This window comes from Perognathus longimembris, chromosome 14 (genome assembly GCF_023159225.1).
Source record: "Perognathus longimembris pacificus isolate PPM17 chromosome 14, ASM2315922v1, whole genome shotgun sequence".
Taxonomy (NCBI): domain Eukaryota; kingdom Metazoa; phylum Chordata; class Mammalia; order Rodentia; family Heteromyidae; genus Perognathus; species Perognathus longimembris.
In genome coordinates, this window is record NC_063174.1 from 4,829,033 (window position 1) to 4,848,638 (window position 19,606).

Sequence of the window (19,606 nt, forward strand, 5' to 3'; positions counted from 1 at the left end):
AAGCTTTCTTATATTAGTTTTCCTTCACAAAACCCTATTTCCCATTATGTTGGTTCACGTACATATTTAGAAAATCTTAATAAACCCCTCAAATACAAAGGAAAAGATGAATGGGATACAAGAGAGAACAAGCATATTTATGTGGCTAAACTAATTTTCCAAGTCTCTAGTTCAGCTTTTTATGGGATTTTGGGGGAGATGGCATTTCTCAGATATTTCTGACTAGACTGGCTTTGAATTAAAGACCTGCTGGACCTCAAGTTCCTCAGAATCTAGGATGATAAGTGTTGGCCACCAATGCCTGACTTCAAGTTGAAATCCTTGTTAAAGATGCTTATGTTATATTAAAAATGTTAATGGCATTTGTGTTGTGCCATTAAAATATTTTTTAGGGAAACATAGAATATGAACAGCTTCTCTTGTCTAAATACATGGATTGAAACAGGGCAATCACAAGTTTGAGCTCAGCTGGGATAACACAGTAAGCCATTATCTCAATATGAGCTCCAGTTTTATATAAGTAAAAAATGTTTGATGAACTGTAAATTTCATTGTTTTTGATGACTGAGTTTTTTTGGCCAATCCCTCTGAATCTCTCTCAATGTTTTTTATACAAAATATTAATTTTCTGAACATCTCAGGAGATAGCTTCAGATATTCCAATTGTGTTGCTTTGATTTTACAAGAGGAAAAAAGAAGGAAAAAAATTGTTCAAGGATACAAACCTATTTGCTGTAAAAGTCAGTCCAGGAAAGCAAACCTTCGTGGTCATAGAAATGAAGTCTAATCACTGGAGGTTAAGGCTGGAATTGGACCATTGCTTTGACTGAGACTCAATTAGATTATATACAGCCCAGACTTTTCCATGCCAGTGTTCTCTTTCCCTAAATCTTTGATAGCTATAAACTGATTCAAATGAATCACCCCAAATTTCAACAGAAAATGTGCTTGTTACCCACAGGCTTTATGGATTTATGCAAAAACATTGTGGCATAGCTTTATGGTTCATATCAATCCTCATGAGTAATGTCTGTCAATGTCACCAACTTAGACCTCGGATGAATAATCAATGTCATACATCCTGGTAAGGTCAAATTGCAGTAGTTAATAAGATTGATGTTGTCATACCCATGACAACAGTAAAGTTATTACAATTATTTTTAGATCCAACAGTGAGCATATTTCTTGTTCTGATCACTATAACCATTCTTTAATGAACAAATGACCAAGTTTTGAGTTTCTACATTTAGGTTTGACTGAAATGCATATATTTAAGGATTGATGGCTGGTCATTTCATTAAAATTGATTTCCCAAGGGAAGAAAATGCCAATCTACTTGACTGAAGGAAATACGGAGATATAAAATGTGTTTGCATTTCTCCATTTGGTTTTAATTAGTATTTGAAAGTATAGAATAAAGTTCAAATTTCCTACGTGATGAATAAGTAGCATGGAACTAGTCATACATTTCGCTGATATGGTGAAATGGAATAGTGGTTACTTTTTCCATTTAAATACTGTTAGTTTGTATTGTCAGATAGCAAATTTCACAAACTTGAGGAGATATAACAGCACACATTTATTAACTCACTGTTCTGTAGCTCAAAAGTTCAGCTTGGCCTGAACAGGTTATCTGCCCAGAGTATGTCTATAAACTAAAAATCAAACCTAATATGAGTTCTTCCACAGATCCAAGAAAAGATCTCGCTCCATAGCGATTCTTGGAGTGTGACAGAATGTCTCTTGCTGCTGTTTTTACAGGCTGAAGCCCCAGTCTCAGCTCCTAGGGGTGCCCACATTCCCCTGTATGTGGGCCCCCCACTTCCAAAGTCAGCAGGAACAGATCACATTCTTTTCACTATTTGAGTTTGTGAAGGTATCTTCTGCTATAAGCCAAATAAAACTCCAGTTAATGAGCTCAGATGATTAAATATGGGACACATGTCATAGTTCCTATTTTAAGTCCAGCTGATTCTCTAACTTCACCTGTAAAAATTCTCCTAACATTAGGTAGACTACTGTTTGTCTGAATAACTAGTAAAAGAGTTTGTGAGGGGGCCCTGCACACGTGTGCTTGCTTTAGGTGCTCAGCTCCGATTAATTTTTTTTTGATGACTTTTCTGCTTTTTATAAATGGTGTTGATTAGAATGCTTAGAACAATTTTTATTTCCAGCCCTCGGGCTTGAACTCTCAGCGCAAGTGCTGTCGCTGAGGTTTTGAGCTCTAGGCTAATGCTCTCTAGCACTTGAGCCACAGCTCCACGTCTGGCTTTTTTGGTGATTAACTGGAGAAAAGAGTCTCACGGTCTTTCCTGCCCAGCCTGGCTTGGGACTGCTATTCTCTGATCCCAGCCTCCTGAGTGGCTAGGATCATAGGCTTAAACGAGCAGCACCCAGCTAGAATAACATTTGTGTGCTATTATTTTTTTTATTTTGTTTAAGCGGATGGACCAAGGAGTTCCAATTTACTATGTCAGTTTATGAGTACAGTGCATACTGTTTAGTGTCTCGCCTTCCACTGTTGTCCTCTACCTCTCCCAACGCCACCAACCCCTCGGGTTCCGCGGTTCCATAGAATGAAATCTATAGAATCTCCATAGAATAAAATTTTAATGTCCTCGGTATCCATGCATTTAAATCAAATGCACAATAATTTTCCATCTACTTGTACATATGTGTGTGTGTGTGTGTGTGTGTGTGTGTGTGTGTGTGTGTGTATTCCCTAAAAGTTGACAAGGTTCAAGTCTCCTTGAGGTTTCTTTTTAATTATGCCAGTTGTTTTAAAATAACTTTTCTTTTTTTTTTTTTGCCAGTCCTGGGGCTTGGACTCAGGGCCTGAGCACTGTCCCTGGCTTCTTTTTGCTCAAGGCTAGACTCTGCCACTTGAGCCACAGCGCCACTTCTGGCCATTTTCTGTATATGTGGTGCTGGGGAATTGAACCCGGGGCCTCATGTATACGAGACAAGCACTCTTGCCACTAGGCCATATCCCCAGCCCTAAAATAACTTTTCTTGATGAATCACATACATGCCATCTCTTTTGGTTTTTGTTTTGTTTTGTTTTTTTTTTGGCTCTATTTTCATCCTTCATTTGGAACATGGACAACATTACATTCCAGGTCATTAAAGAAACCCATCTTGACAGTAAGCAGGACGTGAGTTCTGGGAGTGGTTTTCCAGTTCAGTGGGGTAGGAAGAGACCAGTCCAGCATCCTCTCCAAAGGAGCTAAGGGCCTGCCGCTTTAGCCACCCAAGTGTGTCAGTGTCACTTACTAAAGTAAAGGAGGGCCTGTCCCGCTCAACCATCCATGATTTGCATCACAGAGCCCCTTGCCTGGTCACCCCCACCAGTCGCTGTGGGTGTCTTGGTTTGGAATGCAGCCCCTGGCATGCAGTGTTCTCCAAGAGGAAAGAAGGCGAGTTCAAATCCTCCCTGGGCTTGATTGGCTCCGGCACGTAAAACGCATGCATCTGTAGGCTGCACCAGGTCCTGAGTGAGGATCCCGATTTAAATCAGGAGGCAGAGGACGGTTCATTCGCCCCAGTGAACAGCGCACCAGCCAAATCTGCGTGCAAGGAGCCGGCCCAGCTAGCTGCAAAAGAGCCTGACCAACCCTCCCCAGAGCCTGTGGTCCTGTTAGGCCAAGGCACTCGTGAGCACCAAATTAATATTTTGTTTTCATATGCATCAGTATAGTTTATTCCTGAAACAGAGCATAGATGGGATTTTTGGATCCCATACACCACTACTGTTCTTCTTTCTAGCTCTGTGAGGATACGTTCCTGAAGAAAGCAAGCCATGTGAAAGTTTATGGTGATGCAACTGATCCCTTAGTTTACGGAAGCGATTCAAAAGTAATTGTATGGTTGTGGTGGTGGCATTATGTATGGCCTCGTTTGTGATCCTCAGGCCGAATGCCCACAAGTGAGCACAACCGTGTTCGTTGCAGCATTATTTACCATAGCTAAGATATGGAACCAACCCAGATGTCCTCCAGTAAGATGAATGGATCAAGAAGTTGTGGTATGTACACATAAAGGAATTCTGTGCTTCCATCAGAAAGAATGCCATTGCCCCCATTCATAAGGAAATGGAAAGGCTTGGAAAAAAATCATATTAAGTAAAATGAGCCAGGACCAAAGAAACATAGACACTATGGTACCCCTCATTGGTAATAATTAGTATATGTCTAGGATAGTCCTAACAGAGGATCACAGTAGCTCAATAACTATGTACATATGATCATATAAGCCGATGCTAAGCAAAATGAACTCCAAGGTTTGGAAACAAGTGATTTTTCATTGTCATTGTTATTTTTAATATACTATGTGGAATTATTTCTTTTTTTCTTTCATTTTTCTTCCCTGTGGTTTAGCCCCTGTTGTCACTGTATTTGATTTTGGTAGCCTGGGTATTATATATATATATATATATATATATATATATATATATTATATATATATTATATATATTATATATATTATATATATATATATAATTTGTCTGTTAGGGCAGAGAAGGGGAACATCAAAACGGTGAGACAAGGGATAAAGGATGAGCCAATGCAGCAGTGATTCTTATAAGAAAATATGTTGGAAATTAACTGTACAAGTCAGGTGTGGGGAAATTGGGGAGGAGCGAAGGTGGGAGAAAAATGAGGGAGGAGGTAACAAGTTTGACAAGAAATGCACTCACTACCTTACGTATGAAACTGTAACCCTTCCGTACATCACCTTGACAAAAACAATAAATTTAAAAAGTAATCGTATTTTAGAACCCATATTATTGATTAGTAACAGATGAATTGATTAGTAACAGATGCATCCTTATATTTATACTTAAATGGAATTGTATTCTAATACCTAAATTAGATACTAAATGAAGTATTGCAGTATTCAAATACCTAAATTAAATACTAATAACTAAATGAAATATACTAATGCTTAAATGTGTTGTTATGAAAAAAGTAGTGTTCTTAGTAAGATGGTTTCTAGAAAACAAGTTCTTTTGGCCAGCTCCAAAGGTACTAAGTCTTATAATTAAAATAAACTAAAATTGAGTTTTTGCCCTCTTTGCTGGCTTGCACTGAGAACCATATTTTTAGTGATAACACTGAAACATTGATGGCTCACCTTCCACTACACTTCAGCAAGGAAACTTCTGGCTTTTCTGGCCTCCACCCTGGTAAAATTTCTGTATCATGCAAATGGTTGGGATGAATAGGAAGCCCCAAGCAATAAAGGAAGTAGAAACTGATGCCTATTGCTCATTCCTGAATTCTGTCATCTTTCATGAATTACATTTTGCACTAAGTTCATGCTGATGGTAGGTCACCAGGATTATCAAAGGGGCGAATATCTGTTCATCTTTATATTGCCTTTTTTTGTCTTTTTGTTGTTGTTGTTGTTGTTGTTATTGTTGTTTGGGTTTTTTTTGTTTTTTTGTGTTTTTTTTTTTTTTGGTGCTAGGGATCAAATCCAGGACGTTGCACTTGCTAGGCAAGTGCTTTGCCACTGAGCTACATCCCAGCCCTATATTGCCTTTTTGAAGAGAGTATTTGCCGACCTCTTCTTCCTATTCTTAAAGTTCTACCTTAGGCATAACCTTTTGTCCTAAGGTCAAAGGCTAATAACAAGGGCTATCTTATATCCTTGGTGCTTTTACAAGGAGAACTGTCATGTTTGTGGTTTGTCTTCATCTAAATGAGCTTCTAAGAGGAAGCAATTTCCAGTTTCATTACCAGTTGAATGAGAACAACTCAGTGGCAAACACAAGTACCAATTAGCTAAATGAAAAGTTCAAGCTGTGAATTTATCTTCAGGGCAAACTGCAATGATTTGAAGGGCATCTGTGGGAGGCTAAGCATACAGCAGCACAAAACATATACTCTGGAGGTTGAACCTATCACCTATCTGCATTGTTTCTGTTTTGTGTATTATAAATTGAGACAGATGATAGAGATAGATGATGTAGATAGATGGTGAAGATAGTTGATCGAGATACATGATGGAGAGAGAGATACTTAAATAGATCCGCTCATCCAGCAAGTAAAATGCAACACATGTGTAATTATATACAGAATTGTAAGATTTACTTGGTTATACTTTGGATTGAATGCAGATCCTTGAATTAATTTGAATAATTTACACAGATATGGTGATTCAGGCTTTTTATGAAATAGGTATCATATTGACAGGTAGCAGTTAGCTATGAGTGCTGGTAAATGCAAAAGAAACCTAGCATAGAGGATATGGTCACAGGGTCTTTGGGGAAAAAAGCATGCCAATTAACCTTTCCAATTTACAGGTTACCAGCCTAGGTAAACTTCAAAGGAAAAATTATGAGGAGAAAGTTTTTTGAACACTCTGCCCACCTAAGGATTAATGATATGCCTCATTCCAGTATAAAGTGGCTAACAAGTAGTTCCAAAACAGCAGGTCTTTGAACTTATTACACAGCCCAGTAAAAACCATGCTCTAAATGTAAAACAAGATTCAGTAAACCTCCTTCCACATTAGGACAGGAAGCCACAGGCTGGACCTGAGAATGTACTCTCTGCTATAAACCTTTGCAGCCATCTTAGAATTCAGAAAGAGACCACAGAATACCTCCCAGGAATTAATGGTTCATATCATAAGAAGGTCTTACCTTACCAATCCTGAGACAATGGGTTACTGCACCACCTCTACTACCTCTAAGCCAGCTTAGGATTCAGGCTGCTTAACCACACATATTTTGTCATACCTTGACCTACTTTCTCCCCATTCAATCAAAAACCCTGTGTCTGTCCCCTGAAAGCAGCAGAAAATGGCTGAAGAAACTAAGATGTTGTCTTCTATGCCTCATAATCACTTCCTCTGCCATATACCTTACCTAATATATTATTAATATAATAGAGCATAACAATATAATATTATAATATTTCTCATTACATTCACTATATTCTTGTCTTCTCTGAATTCATCTCATGTGGGACGCAAAAATAGAGGTTGATTATCTATGTGAGATAATATTTAATTCTATTTACTTAAAATCTAAGATGCTTATGATTTTTTAACTATGTCTGAAATGAATTTATTGTAATAATACATTTTACCTGTGCCAGGTTAAAAATCAAACTTATATGATTTCCAAGAAAATATAAATTTTACTCTTATTTCTAATTAACTCCTAAAAAATATATATTCCTGGAAGTGGAGCTGGAGATCAAGTAGTAGGGTGCTAGAGTTGATCAAAAAATCTCCAAATCAGGGGCTGGGTATATGGCCTAGTGGCAAGAGAGCCTGCCTCGTATACATGAGGCCCTGGGTTCGATTCCCCAGCACCACATATACAGAAAATGGCCAGAAGTGGCGCTGTGGCTCAAGTGGCAGAGTGCTAGCCTTGAGCAAAGGGAAGCCAGGGACTGTGCTCAGGCCCTGAGTCCAAGGCCCAGGACTGGCCAAAAAAAAAAAAAAAAAAAAATCTCCAAATCATTACCCAAGCCCAGAGTTCAAGACCTAGGACCAGCAAAAGTTAAAAATTTTTAAATGCACATAACAATGTTTGAGTCTTAAACTTCGGTATTATTAAATTAACATCACTCCTTAGTTAAAGAACATGGCAATCAGAAAATATTTTGTGGGAAGTGGCGCTGTGGCTTAAGTGGCAGAGCACTAGCCTTGAGCTGAAGAGCTCAGGGACAGAGCCCAGGTCTAGAGTTCAAGCCCCATGACCGACAAAAAAAAAAGAAAGAAAGAAAATGATACGATTTACAACATTGACACTCCACCTCATCCCAGTTAGAATGGCCATTATCAAGAAAACTAATAACAACTGTTGCTGGTGGGGATCTGGCCACTGTTGGTGGGAGTGCAAACTTGTTCAACCACTCTGGAAAGTAATGTGGTGGTTCCTCAAAAAGCTAAAAATAGAGCTCCCCTGTGACCCAGCAATACCATTTCTGGGAACTTAACCAAAGGATCACAAACCAGGCCAAACTAAAGCTACCAGTACAACCATGTTCATTGCAGCATTATTTACCACAACTAAAATATGGAACCAACCCAGATGCCCCTCAATAGATGAATGGATCAATAAATTATGGTATATATGCACAATGGAATTCTGTGCTTCCACCAGAAAGAATGGCATTGCCCCACTTGTAAAGCAATGGAAAGACTTAGAAAAAAATCTTCTAAGTGAAGTGAGCCAGACCCAAAGAAACATAAACTTTATGTTCTCCCTTATTGGTAATAATTAGTGTATGTGTAGGATATCCTAGCAGATGATTACAATAGCTCAATAGCTGTGTACATATGATCACATAAAATGATGCTAAGAGAAATGACCTCCAAAATATGGAAGCAAATGGTTTATCACTGAGGTCATTATTTGCAATGTACTGTGTGAAATTATTTCTTTTTTCCTCTGATCCTCTTCCCTATGATTTCACCCCTGTTGTCACTGTATTCGCTTGTGGCACCCTGGGTATTTTGTATATATCTATCTGAACTAGGGAAGGGAAAGGAAGGGGAACACTGAAACAGTGAGACAAAGGGTAAAAGGCAAAGCAATGCAACAACAATACTTACAAGGCAATATGTTTTAAACTAACTGTACAACTGTGGAGAAGGATGGGGGAGGAGGGAAGGCAGGAGAAAACTGAGAGAGGGGTAACAAGTTGCACAACAACTGTGCTAACTAATATACGTAACTGTAACCCCGCTGTAATTTACCTCGACAATAAAAAGTAAATGAAATAAAATGCTTTGTGAATTTGGAAATCTATATACTAGTTCAAACTAATACAAGGGTTGGATTATATTTTTCCCCTCTATATTTTAGTTTTTGAGACCTAAGTAAGATATGGTACAAATGTACTGAAAACATATGGGCCATCAGACATGACCATTTGCCATGTCCAGTCAAACTGCTAGGTAATTACTGTTTTAAGGAGTATGAGGGCATCTGTGCACACTTCTCTGTCAAACAACCCATTCTTTACCTATAGCATGGAACTATTTGGGACACTCTACATGATACAAAATACATTTTCATAGAGAGCCAGACATCACTGAATTGTACATATTTAATCTCATCATAACATGCCTTCACAAGCCCTATGGAGGTTACAGGTTTCTTAAATTCTCTTCAAGACCTCACAATTAAAGGATGCACATTACCCAGCATCCGTTTGACTGATAATCTGTCTCTCGTGCCCCCCCTTCACCCAAGACAACTTTACCATATGGAATCCATTCTGTAGTAATACTGTAACCTAGAAAACAAAATTCAAAGACTTGACATGGTGATTTAAACACTTTGGGTACAATATAGCCTTCTAGCTCAAAAGCATGTTTATTTGAAGTGGGATGAAGAGTCTAAAGACCTATGGTAAAACTTTGGATTTCTAGCTTGAGCACTGAGCAAATTTATATTTAGATCAATGGTGCATACCTAAAAAACAGAACATTTAAGTAAGAATTTATAACTAAGCTACTTAAAGTCCTCTGAAGAGAAAAGAAAGACATAAATACACAAAAGGATTGAGTAAGAAATTACCAGGCTTCACTGATATGCTTCTCATAGAGAAAAGTAGCTATGAATAAATAAACAACAATATCTCTGTGTGTGTGTGTGTGTGTGTGTGTGTGTCCCTTTGTGTGTGTTTGTTGCTGGGGCTTAACCTAAGGTTCTGGGTGTGTCCCTTAGTTTTTTTGCTCAAGGCTAATGCTCTACTACTTGACCCACAACTCTACTTCTGTCTTATTGCAGGCTAATTTGAGATAAATTTTTGTTTGTTGGTTGGTTGGTTGGTTTTGCCTGAGCTGGCTTCAAACGTTGATCCTCAGATCTCAACCCCTTGAGTAGCTAGAATTACAGGCATGAGCCATCAGTTCCCAACTAGACCATAACATCTATGAGGCCAGTTGTCATTTACATAGCAAATGTGTGTTTCTTAACCACTTATTCCACCTCCATTACGAAAACACTTCTGTTACTGCCCATCTGAACAAATGTTCTTCCTATATTCACAAATAATCTTTCCTCCTCCCTTATCTCAAATTGGAGAGACAATATTCTTATAAGAATGCCCAACATGGTCGGGTACAGGAGGACAGAATCCTCTAACACCACACAAGTACTACCATCTAACTCCCTGCTGCTAGCTACCATCAACACCCATCCTTTGCTTGCTTAAGGCCTGATCAGTGTGTGGCGGCAGCACCCATGCTCACCGCCCATCCAGGTCATTTACAACAACATGAATGTCATGAGCAACGTGGTGAGTTGTGTTGAGTAAAACCCTGCAAGCAGAGAAAGGTCAAACCAACACGGTCTCTAGAGGCATAAAACGGTGTGGCTATCACTAGATACACAAAAGGGAACAGGGAGAAAACTGAAAGGGACATATAGGGATAAAGAAGTGGGCTGGGGAAAGGAAGATGAGGACAAGGGATTGGAGTAGAAATGCACACAGATACCACAGTGTAGAACTCATGCGTAGCATCCATTTGTGTCGCCAATATATCTTACTATGTGTTCATGTTAAAAGTTGATTCTCTGCATAATATGACCAGAATTTTTTTACACAAAGGATCCTAGATCTCCCTTTTTATTGGTGGCCTCTTAAAATCAGTAGTATTAAGAATACAGTTCATTTACAAACAATTTAAACCCACAGAATTTGCTACTTGCTTTTACTATTAAATTTTTATTTGTAATAATTGTATCATTCTCTGGCTTTTATTAGCTCGCATCATGTGCTTACATGAGCCTGGAATGCCCAAGACCCTGGTTTTACTCCGTAGAACTGCAAAAACAAAATTAAAAACAAACAAGCTGAGCACTAGTGGTCCATGTCTGTAGTCTGTAATCCCAACTACTCCGGAGGCTGAGATCTGAGGATCCTGGTTTAAAGCCAGCACAAGAAAGGAAAGTCAGTGAGACTCTTATCTCCAATAAACTACTAAGAAAAAGCCAGAAGTGGAGCTGTGGCTCCAGCTTTTGCTGAGATTGTTAGGATGTCTTCTTACGAGGTAACTGTTGTCACCTAGAATACTAAAGATTACATACTACATTTGTAAGTGAAAGAGAGAGAGAGAGAGAGAGAGCAAGCGTGTGTGTGTGCGCGCGCGCGTGCGTATTCTACACATTTGTTTCATGGTTGGTCTAGAGCATTATTAAATAACTAAATTCTCTTTTGCTGCCTTTGGCATTAGGTACTCAGCACTCCGTCAATTGAAGTGACAAGCACTATATCAACTGAAGTGACCTAGTTGCCCAGAAATTAACATTAAAAAGCCAAGTCCACTTCAAACCATGGAAGAAAATGACTGTTATGCTTATCTTAAAATTTGTTCTTATTCACACTTCTTACAAAAGACTTCTCCTTACTAAACTTATTAATCTTAAGAAATCAAAGGGAAAAACATTTGGCAATCAAAATATGGGGAAGATACATGATTTGTTTCACCTGAGATGGCTATTTTAGTAGATACCTACTACTTTGTTTCTTTCCTACAAAGTACTAAAGCTGCATTTCTCTGCTGTCACTGTGTTGTGCTTTTTAAAAAGCCACACATTGATTTAATTTCCATGCACTACATTTTCAATAGGGGTAGAACTCTTCATTTATTCTCCAACTTTCACATTAATACATTTACATCTATAGAAAATGGCCCTGCAACAATGGTAATAATACCTGTCTCTACATTATCTCAAAAACATACTTGTTTAGCTAAGAACAGGGAAAAATCTACTTTCAGATTATTGACATTTAAGTATACAAAACACAATACTACCATTATTTACAAGTGACTCATTACTTTCATGAATAAATATAAAGAAGTCTGTTAATTATATATTGCAAATGTGAAAAAGATATTCTTACACCTTTTGAATGTCCCTTTCCCCCATAATTACCTTTAAAATAAGACAAGTATCTTTGTACTTCCTTTGTTGTCATAAATGTATATTCGCTAACATTCTATATAAGCTAAATGTGGTCATTACTTTTTTAAACTTTGTCACAAGAAATTCAATTTCCTATTCTAACACTTTAAAAGTATTTTAAACATGGTGAAGTTTCATTACAAGTCTTTTCTCAGACTTTACTTCCAATGTGACAAATGATCATTAAAGCCTGAAATGCAAAGGGGAAACTGTTCTGCATACTTTTAGGAGCTTGGTGGTGACTGGCATTGTTCTTGCTTTCTGTGACAAATAAACACACATCTTACTTATTTATCACCGAGAATGGATATATGCAATCATCCTATAATCAAGGGAATTGGAAGGAATGGGGTGTGTGAATACTACAGTCAGAGATATTTTTTTTTTAAATCTAATCCCTCAAGTTATGTGGGATTCTCCAAACTTCCTGGGGAGGATTTATTCTTGAAGGCATGATAGCTTATGCAGACATGATAATCTGATGATTTTCTACTAGGAACAATTTAGCAAAATTTGATAACTTTGGTATCTTAGGAGTTTTTTTAATTTTTAGAGTGCTTTTGTCATTAATTTTGTATATTTGATAAGCTGATTCCTCTAAAGCCTGAGTCTAGGATTGAATTTGTGGCTTAAGTGGTTGAGCACTAGCCTTGAGCTAAAAGAGCTCACAGTCAGCGCCATAGACCCTGAGTTCAAGCCTCAGGATAATGATGAAGAAAAAAGAAGAAGGAGAAGGATGAGAAGAAGGGGAAAGAGGAGAGGGAGGGAGAGGGGAAGGAGGAGTGGGAGGAGGAGGAGAGGGAAAGTACTTTCAGTTTTTATCTCAATTGACTTGGTAGGATTTTTCTTGGAGACAGGCTAGAAGGATGAGATAGTGAAAGTGGCCAGGTATCAAAGGTAGGAAATTTTTGCTAAACTGGTATTAAATTATTCCATTTTGGTTTTTTGATTGGCCCAGACTAGTTGTACATATTTATAATATACTGTGTGATGTCTCAATTTGTGAACACACTGAGTAGCAATCAGTTCAGTAACAAAAATATCATGTCAAATGAGATTCTCCAAGTATGGAGAGGGCAGCCCAAGTGAAAGCCCCATCTAGCAGAGGACTCGGATAAAGAAAACTGAATCTTGAATGAAATGAGCCTCTTTCTTTATCAGTAATGTGTTCATAGGGAACAGAACAGTCTTCAAATTTTTCATTAATAGGGAACAATTCCAAATGAATTAACAGTATTTAATTCAAAATACTTGAGGTTTCTAGGGGGAAACTTAGGCATTTAAATATAATTAAGTAGTTGAAAACAACAGAATTGCAAAAGAAAAACCAAGTTCTGCTCCTCCCCCCCAAGGAATCAATAAGAGAGACAAAAATTCATCAACTCTGATGAAGAAGACAGAGGAAATGAATGCATAACTAGATACAGAAGCAGGTTATGGTGAAATCAAAAGATAATATGATAAGCAATACATAATTACTATAATAAATCATGATGTAATAATACAATAAATCATAGCATAATAAATCATAAGAATTAGAATAAAATTGTCTCAATAGTTTGCAAGTATATAAAATGAAGAATAAACATTGCTCTTATTAAGGTATTTGAGGCTTTCTGTCCAGTCAGATTCAAGAGTGGGAGGACACGATTGTCAATACAACTTCATAGTTTTCTTGAAGATTTAACTGATGTAGGAAAGAAAGGAAAATAGCAAGTATTTTATTGTGTAGAAGGAAATTTTCATAATTATCCTTATTTCTACATTTTAAGGTTTCTAACACAAGATACAAAAGAAAGCCAAAGAAGCAAGTTACGAGAAGAATAGAGAACAGAAATGGTGTGACAAAGGGTGAATAAATGCACCAGTGATACTCACCAGACACTGTGTTGAAAAAGAACTATACAACTCTTGGGGGAGGGAGGTCGGGAGGGAAAAACTGGGAGACAATGAGGGAAGAGGTGACACTATTCAAAACAGAAATGTACTCATTATCTGAATTATGTAACTATAACCACCGTTTACATCACATGTACAGTAAAAAATAAACGAAAGAAAAAATATAAATGAAGAACTTCGAATAAATTATAATAATAAAAGCAATCATTTGTCAAGTAGAATGGTTGGTAGGCGCTGCTACTGTTTCTCCCACGTGCCAAGATTTGTTCTTCTGGCGCATACTAATGACTTCCAAACACCATCTATAATGCAACCTGAAAAGGCCAAGGAAATAACAAAGCCACAACTCAGGAAATGATGGATAGCAGTTGGATTGTAAATAGCCCAGTATCCACGCTTCATGTGCATGTCCTGTGCTGGATCCAAGGCATCACTTTCCGAATTTCTCAGAAAGACCGACTCTGAAGTTCCCTAGTAGTACCCTGCCCAAGCTCACACTCTTGGTTAAACTTCTTCCCCTGTCTCTTTGCTTTTATTCCTTAGCAGTTTCCTTGGATCAGTTTCCAAATGACCTATTCACACCCTAATTCTTTTTTGCTTGTTTTGCACTGTTCATTCATTTCCCTAATTCGAATTATACTTTCCCTAAATGTATTTTATTAATTCTCCTTTCCCTAATTCTAATTATACTTTAATTGTTCAAAGGGATTTCATTGTGATATTTCTGTACATGTATGTAAATGTTCATTAAACAAATTTACCTCATTTGTTCATCTTTCTTACCTACCCCTCTTCCCATTAACTTAGTGCTCTCATTTCACTATTGTATTTTCATACATGTGCATAAAGTATTTCAGTCATACTCCTCCTCATCTGCTTTTACCATTCCTTCTCCCCCCTGCTTCCCACTCCAAACAGTCCAATTTTCTACATATACCATTCTATTTTTCTTTTAGGTCTAGAGTCTATGCCTGAAAGGGAACACGTGATATTTGTCATTTAAGTCTAAGGTTCATAGTTAAATTCTATGTATTTCTGTAAGTAGAATTCTGAAATTTAGCCTGATAGTTAAAAATATCTCATTCTAATAATAAACAGAGCAGTGATAGCATGTAGCAAGCCACACTATTAAAATCCCTGAGCTTTAAACCTATGTTTCATTGGGATGAGATATGAGAACAATGATATTCTAAGAGCTTTAGAGTCAGTTGACTGCTGTCAATTGTCATTGAATCCAGACAGAAGAAAGTAAGAGGCTGAGACTCCCCATTCACAAGCCCGAAATACTTAGCATGTCAGTCAGAAGGTCTCCATGGCAGCCTCTGAATACAGCATATCTCCTAGAGTCTAAAGTCTGACTGTACTAAAACTCTAACATAAGAACTCACTGAAAATATGGTCAAGTTACACAGAAGACAAAGGTACTGCCAAAGCAGGTATATAATGCTAAGACGAGGGACCTAATAGGAAAGCAAGAAGAAAGATTAACTAGGAGATGAATATGAAAATCCAAAGGGGAGACATCGTCCCCACTATAGAAATACATCATTTTTTATATTGGTTAGTTAATAAATAGCAACTGAGTTGGAAATAAATCTAATTGAATGAGAAACTGTAGTTTCGGAATCACAATCCAGCAGAGGGCAGGAGAGTGCATTTTATGACCAGTCTCTGCCTACTATTATTACACCTCCATGCTGCAAACACGAGTGGAAAGATCTAGCCATGCTGAGCACTAGTTGGCAACCTTAGCTCTAGCAACCATGGTATAAGGCCAGACATGAGGCTAGTAGATAAATCGCACCTGGCACAATACGGTGCTATGCTGAGCACTGAGCCCCCACACACCCATGTAGAATACTTGAGAGAAGTGACCAAACTCCACTGGGCAATACCAATCCCACCCTGTACTCGGAGACACTATGCCGGTTTGCATCGAGAGATCTGGTCATGACGTTGCAACTGAAGTACTTATCTGTCAGACATTGGCAGGCCTTAAAAAAGTCTCACACAACTGAACAAATGGGCGGGGGGGAGGGAAGGGGGGGAGGGAGGGGGGCATGAGGGACAAGGCAACAAACAGTACAAGAAATGTATCCAACGCCCAACGTATGATACTGTAACCTCTCTGTACGTCAGTTTGAAAATAAAAATTTGAGAAAAAAAAAAAAAATAAAAAAATAAAATGTCAGTAAAAAAAAAAAAAAAAAAAAAAAGTCTCACACAGGATGAATTGAAGCTCTTCTGCGATGGAGAGACTTTCCCAGGGTGATCCATACTCACCATGACCAACACGATTTATAACGTTGGCATCCTAACCTGAGCAATGAAGAATTGTGGTAGAAAAGGCCAAGGAGAGCCACCGAAAATTTCTTCCACATAGGATCAAGTTAAGAAAACAAAAGCAAACCACATGGTGGGTAGAATTAGTTTTGTTTTTGTGTTTTTCTCAAGGCTGGTATTCAACCACTTGGGCCACACAGCTCTACTTCAAGCTTTTTAGTAATTAATCTGAGATTAGAGTTTCATGATCTTTCCTGCCTGCACAGGCTTTTAACCCCAATCCTCTGATCTCATCAGTCTTCCGCAGACAGCTTATATGTTTCCCTAACAATTCCAACCAAACAACATTACTGTGATCCGGAGAAGGTAGAGCTCAGTGGTGGGATGCTGGGCTGGTCTGTGCAAGGCCCTAGGCTCAATCTTTGTGCAAGGCCCTAGGATCAATCTTCAGCCCCAGGAAAACAAAATACGTAAATAATAGTCTAGATTTTTGGATAGCATGACTGAAACATTGTTCCTGTCTTACCGTTATGATTAGCAACTTGTCATCTTTAAGTTCAGATATTATATGTACTCTAGTATATCATGCACGGCATTATATAAAGAACCAAGGGTGGCCCCGGTGGCTTACACATGTGATCTTAGCAGCTCAAGATGCCTATGGTTCGAAGCCAATTCTCGCAAAAAATCTATGAGACTCTTGCCTCCGATTAACCATTTAAAAGCTGGAAATAGAGTTGTGATTCAAGGGGTAGGGCATAGCCTTGAGCAAACACAGCACATATGTGTGCGCATGCATGCATACACACACACACACACACACACACACACACACCTTTTCACAAACAATATTTCCCAAAGAAGAAAAAAAAGAAAAAAGACCCATCAAAGAGTAATTACCAGTTGAGTTGTCTCTTATTTGTTCTACAATGTGCTGACTTTAGTCACTGGAGTGTACAAATACTAACAAGCAGTCATGTTATTTCTTATTACGTTACTGATATCTCCATTAGTGTCTAAATGAATACTCAAAACAACTTTTTCACTGAGTGAAGAAATGCATCACACATGAGCCTGAAACACTGTGATGGTTTAGTGCTCAGGGCACCTAAACCTTGCAGACAAGCCCTGAACACTGGCAAACACTAGGCTGTGTGTCAGATAACAGTGTAGAGATCTGAATAACACTAGGGGCTCATGCCTATAATCCTAGCTACTCAGGATGCTGAGATCTAAGGATTCAATCTGAAGTCAGCATGGGCAGGAAAATCCATGAGATTCTCCAATCAACCACCAAAAAGAAAGGAGTAGAAGAACTGTCGCTAAAGTACCATCCTTGAGGAAAAAAATAAGTAAAGAAGAGTGAGCTAAGGGTCAGCAGCTAGGCACTGAGTTCAAGCCTAATTCTGGCGCGCACACACACAAATCTGAACTAGTCCATTTTTCCTTTGTAAAATGAACATGTAGGTGAAAAGCAATTCTTCTTTTAAGATCCCTATTCAATAGTATTTCTGTCTAAGTTCTCTGAGAAAGTGGGCATTGAGGTTTAAAGGAATGTGAACCAGCAGTAAGAGGAGCCATGTGATCATTCCTACCACCAGTCAAAGGTGGCATGCTTGTCTTTGAGGAAAAGAAACGAAGGTTCAAGGTGCCGAAACAGCAGAGCATTGTGGGAAGAATGGAAAAGGACAAAGCAGTAAGAGATTTTTAATCACAGCCTTTAATTTGAATCAGGAATTCCTGCTAAGAATTCCTTTGATAATTGCTTTTAATTTCTCTATCATTTGTCTTTTATGTTTTTAGCTATGTTCATTATGAGGAAGATTTTAAATTTAAAATAATTGTGCATACTGAATTCTCTATTGCCTCAATTTTCATTTCATTATATTCTTTTAATATTAAAATGAACAGTGTATTCAGATGCATTTAGTTATTAAGGAACATTTGACTAGTCAAATACAACTTTAGAAACTTCAGGTTCTATTATTTTGGCACTCTGTTTTAGTGCATACTTACAGTTTTTATTGTTTTTATTATACCAGTTTTCAGATCTAATTAATACTGCTAGCACAATAACTTGTTAAAATTCGTTGAGACAGTAAACAGTAGAGATATAGGCTCTCTATATACATACACAAAACTGCTTTCATTATTTTATGTAAAGTGATTGGATGTCAATTGCTTAAAATTGGTAAATTCATTCAAAATAGTTAAATCTGTTGTGCACATAATGAGCCTGGGAATATCAAAATAAAAATGTGCAGCTGATTTGTTAATGGCTCATTCCTGTAATCCTAGCTACTGACAAAGCTGAGAGCTGAGGATTGTGGTTCAAAGCCACCCTGGGCAAGAAAGTCCATGAGTCTCTTATCTCCAATTAATGACCAGAAAACCAGAAGTGTCTTGATGGATCAAAGCTTTGAGCAAAGAGCTCAGAGAGAGTGCCCAGGCCCCAAGTTCACCCCAATTGTAACATAAATAATTAAATAATAAGTGGGAAGCTCCATATTCTGCTATGTCCCCCTTAGAAATATTCAATAGTCGTCAGGAAACATAGGCTCACACCTGTAATTCCAGTTACTCAGAAGGCTGACATATGAGGATTTTAGTTCCAAACCAAGTAAAGAAAATCTGTGAAACTCTTATTCTCCAACCAACCATCAAAAACCCAATAGCCAAGCTGTAGTTCAAGTGGTAGAGAGCCAACATTACCCAAAATAACTAAGGAATATTGCAAATGACATGAGTTCAAGCCCCAGTACACAGACACACACACACACACACACACACACACACACACACACAAATACTATTCAATTGCAAGCAATGTATTGTGTATTATATGATTTGGAAGCCAATTTTTAGTCTCAAAAATTGTTCTTTCTTTCTAAATACTATATTGAGGCTATCTACAGTACTAGATTGTAAATGTAGACTAAATTGAAAATGATGTATGTGAGGTAGACTAAGCTGAACTATCAGACCATGTGTTAATCACCAGACATATAGGTTTCTTCCTTTGTGTTGTTTAGAAAAAGTTTTAATAGAAAGAGTGCCACTCTTTCTATTAAAAGATTGGTTTTAAAGTGACATTAAGGGGCTGGGGATATGGCCTCATGGTAGAGTGCTTGCCTCGTATACATGAAGCCCTGGGTTCAATTCCCCAGCACCACATATATAGAAAAGGCCAGAAGTGGCACTGTGGTTCTAGTGGTAGACTGCTAGCCGTGAGCAAAAAGAAGCCAGGGACAGTGCTCAGGTCCTGAGTCCAAGCCCCAGGACTGGCAACCAAAACAAAACAAAACAAAGTGACATCGACTGGGAGTGGGACACATCCATGTTAATTTCCCAGGGAACAGACTTCGATGAAATGTCTGCACCTGGTGCAAGGCACATGGTGAATGAAGTCTCTCTTCTGAGCAGCGATGGGCCAACTAGAATTTGCAAAAATAGGTAGCAACTTCCACCATAAAAACGAATAGAGAA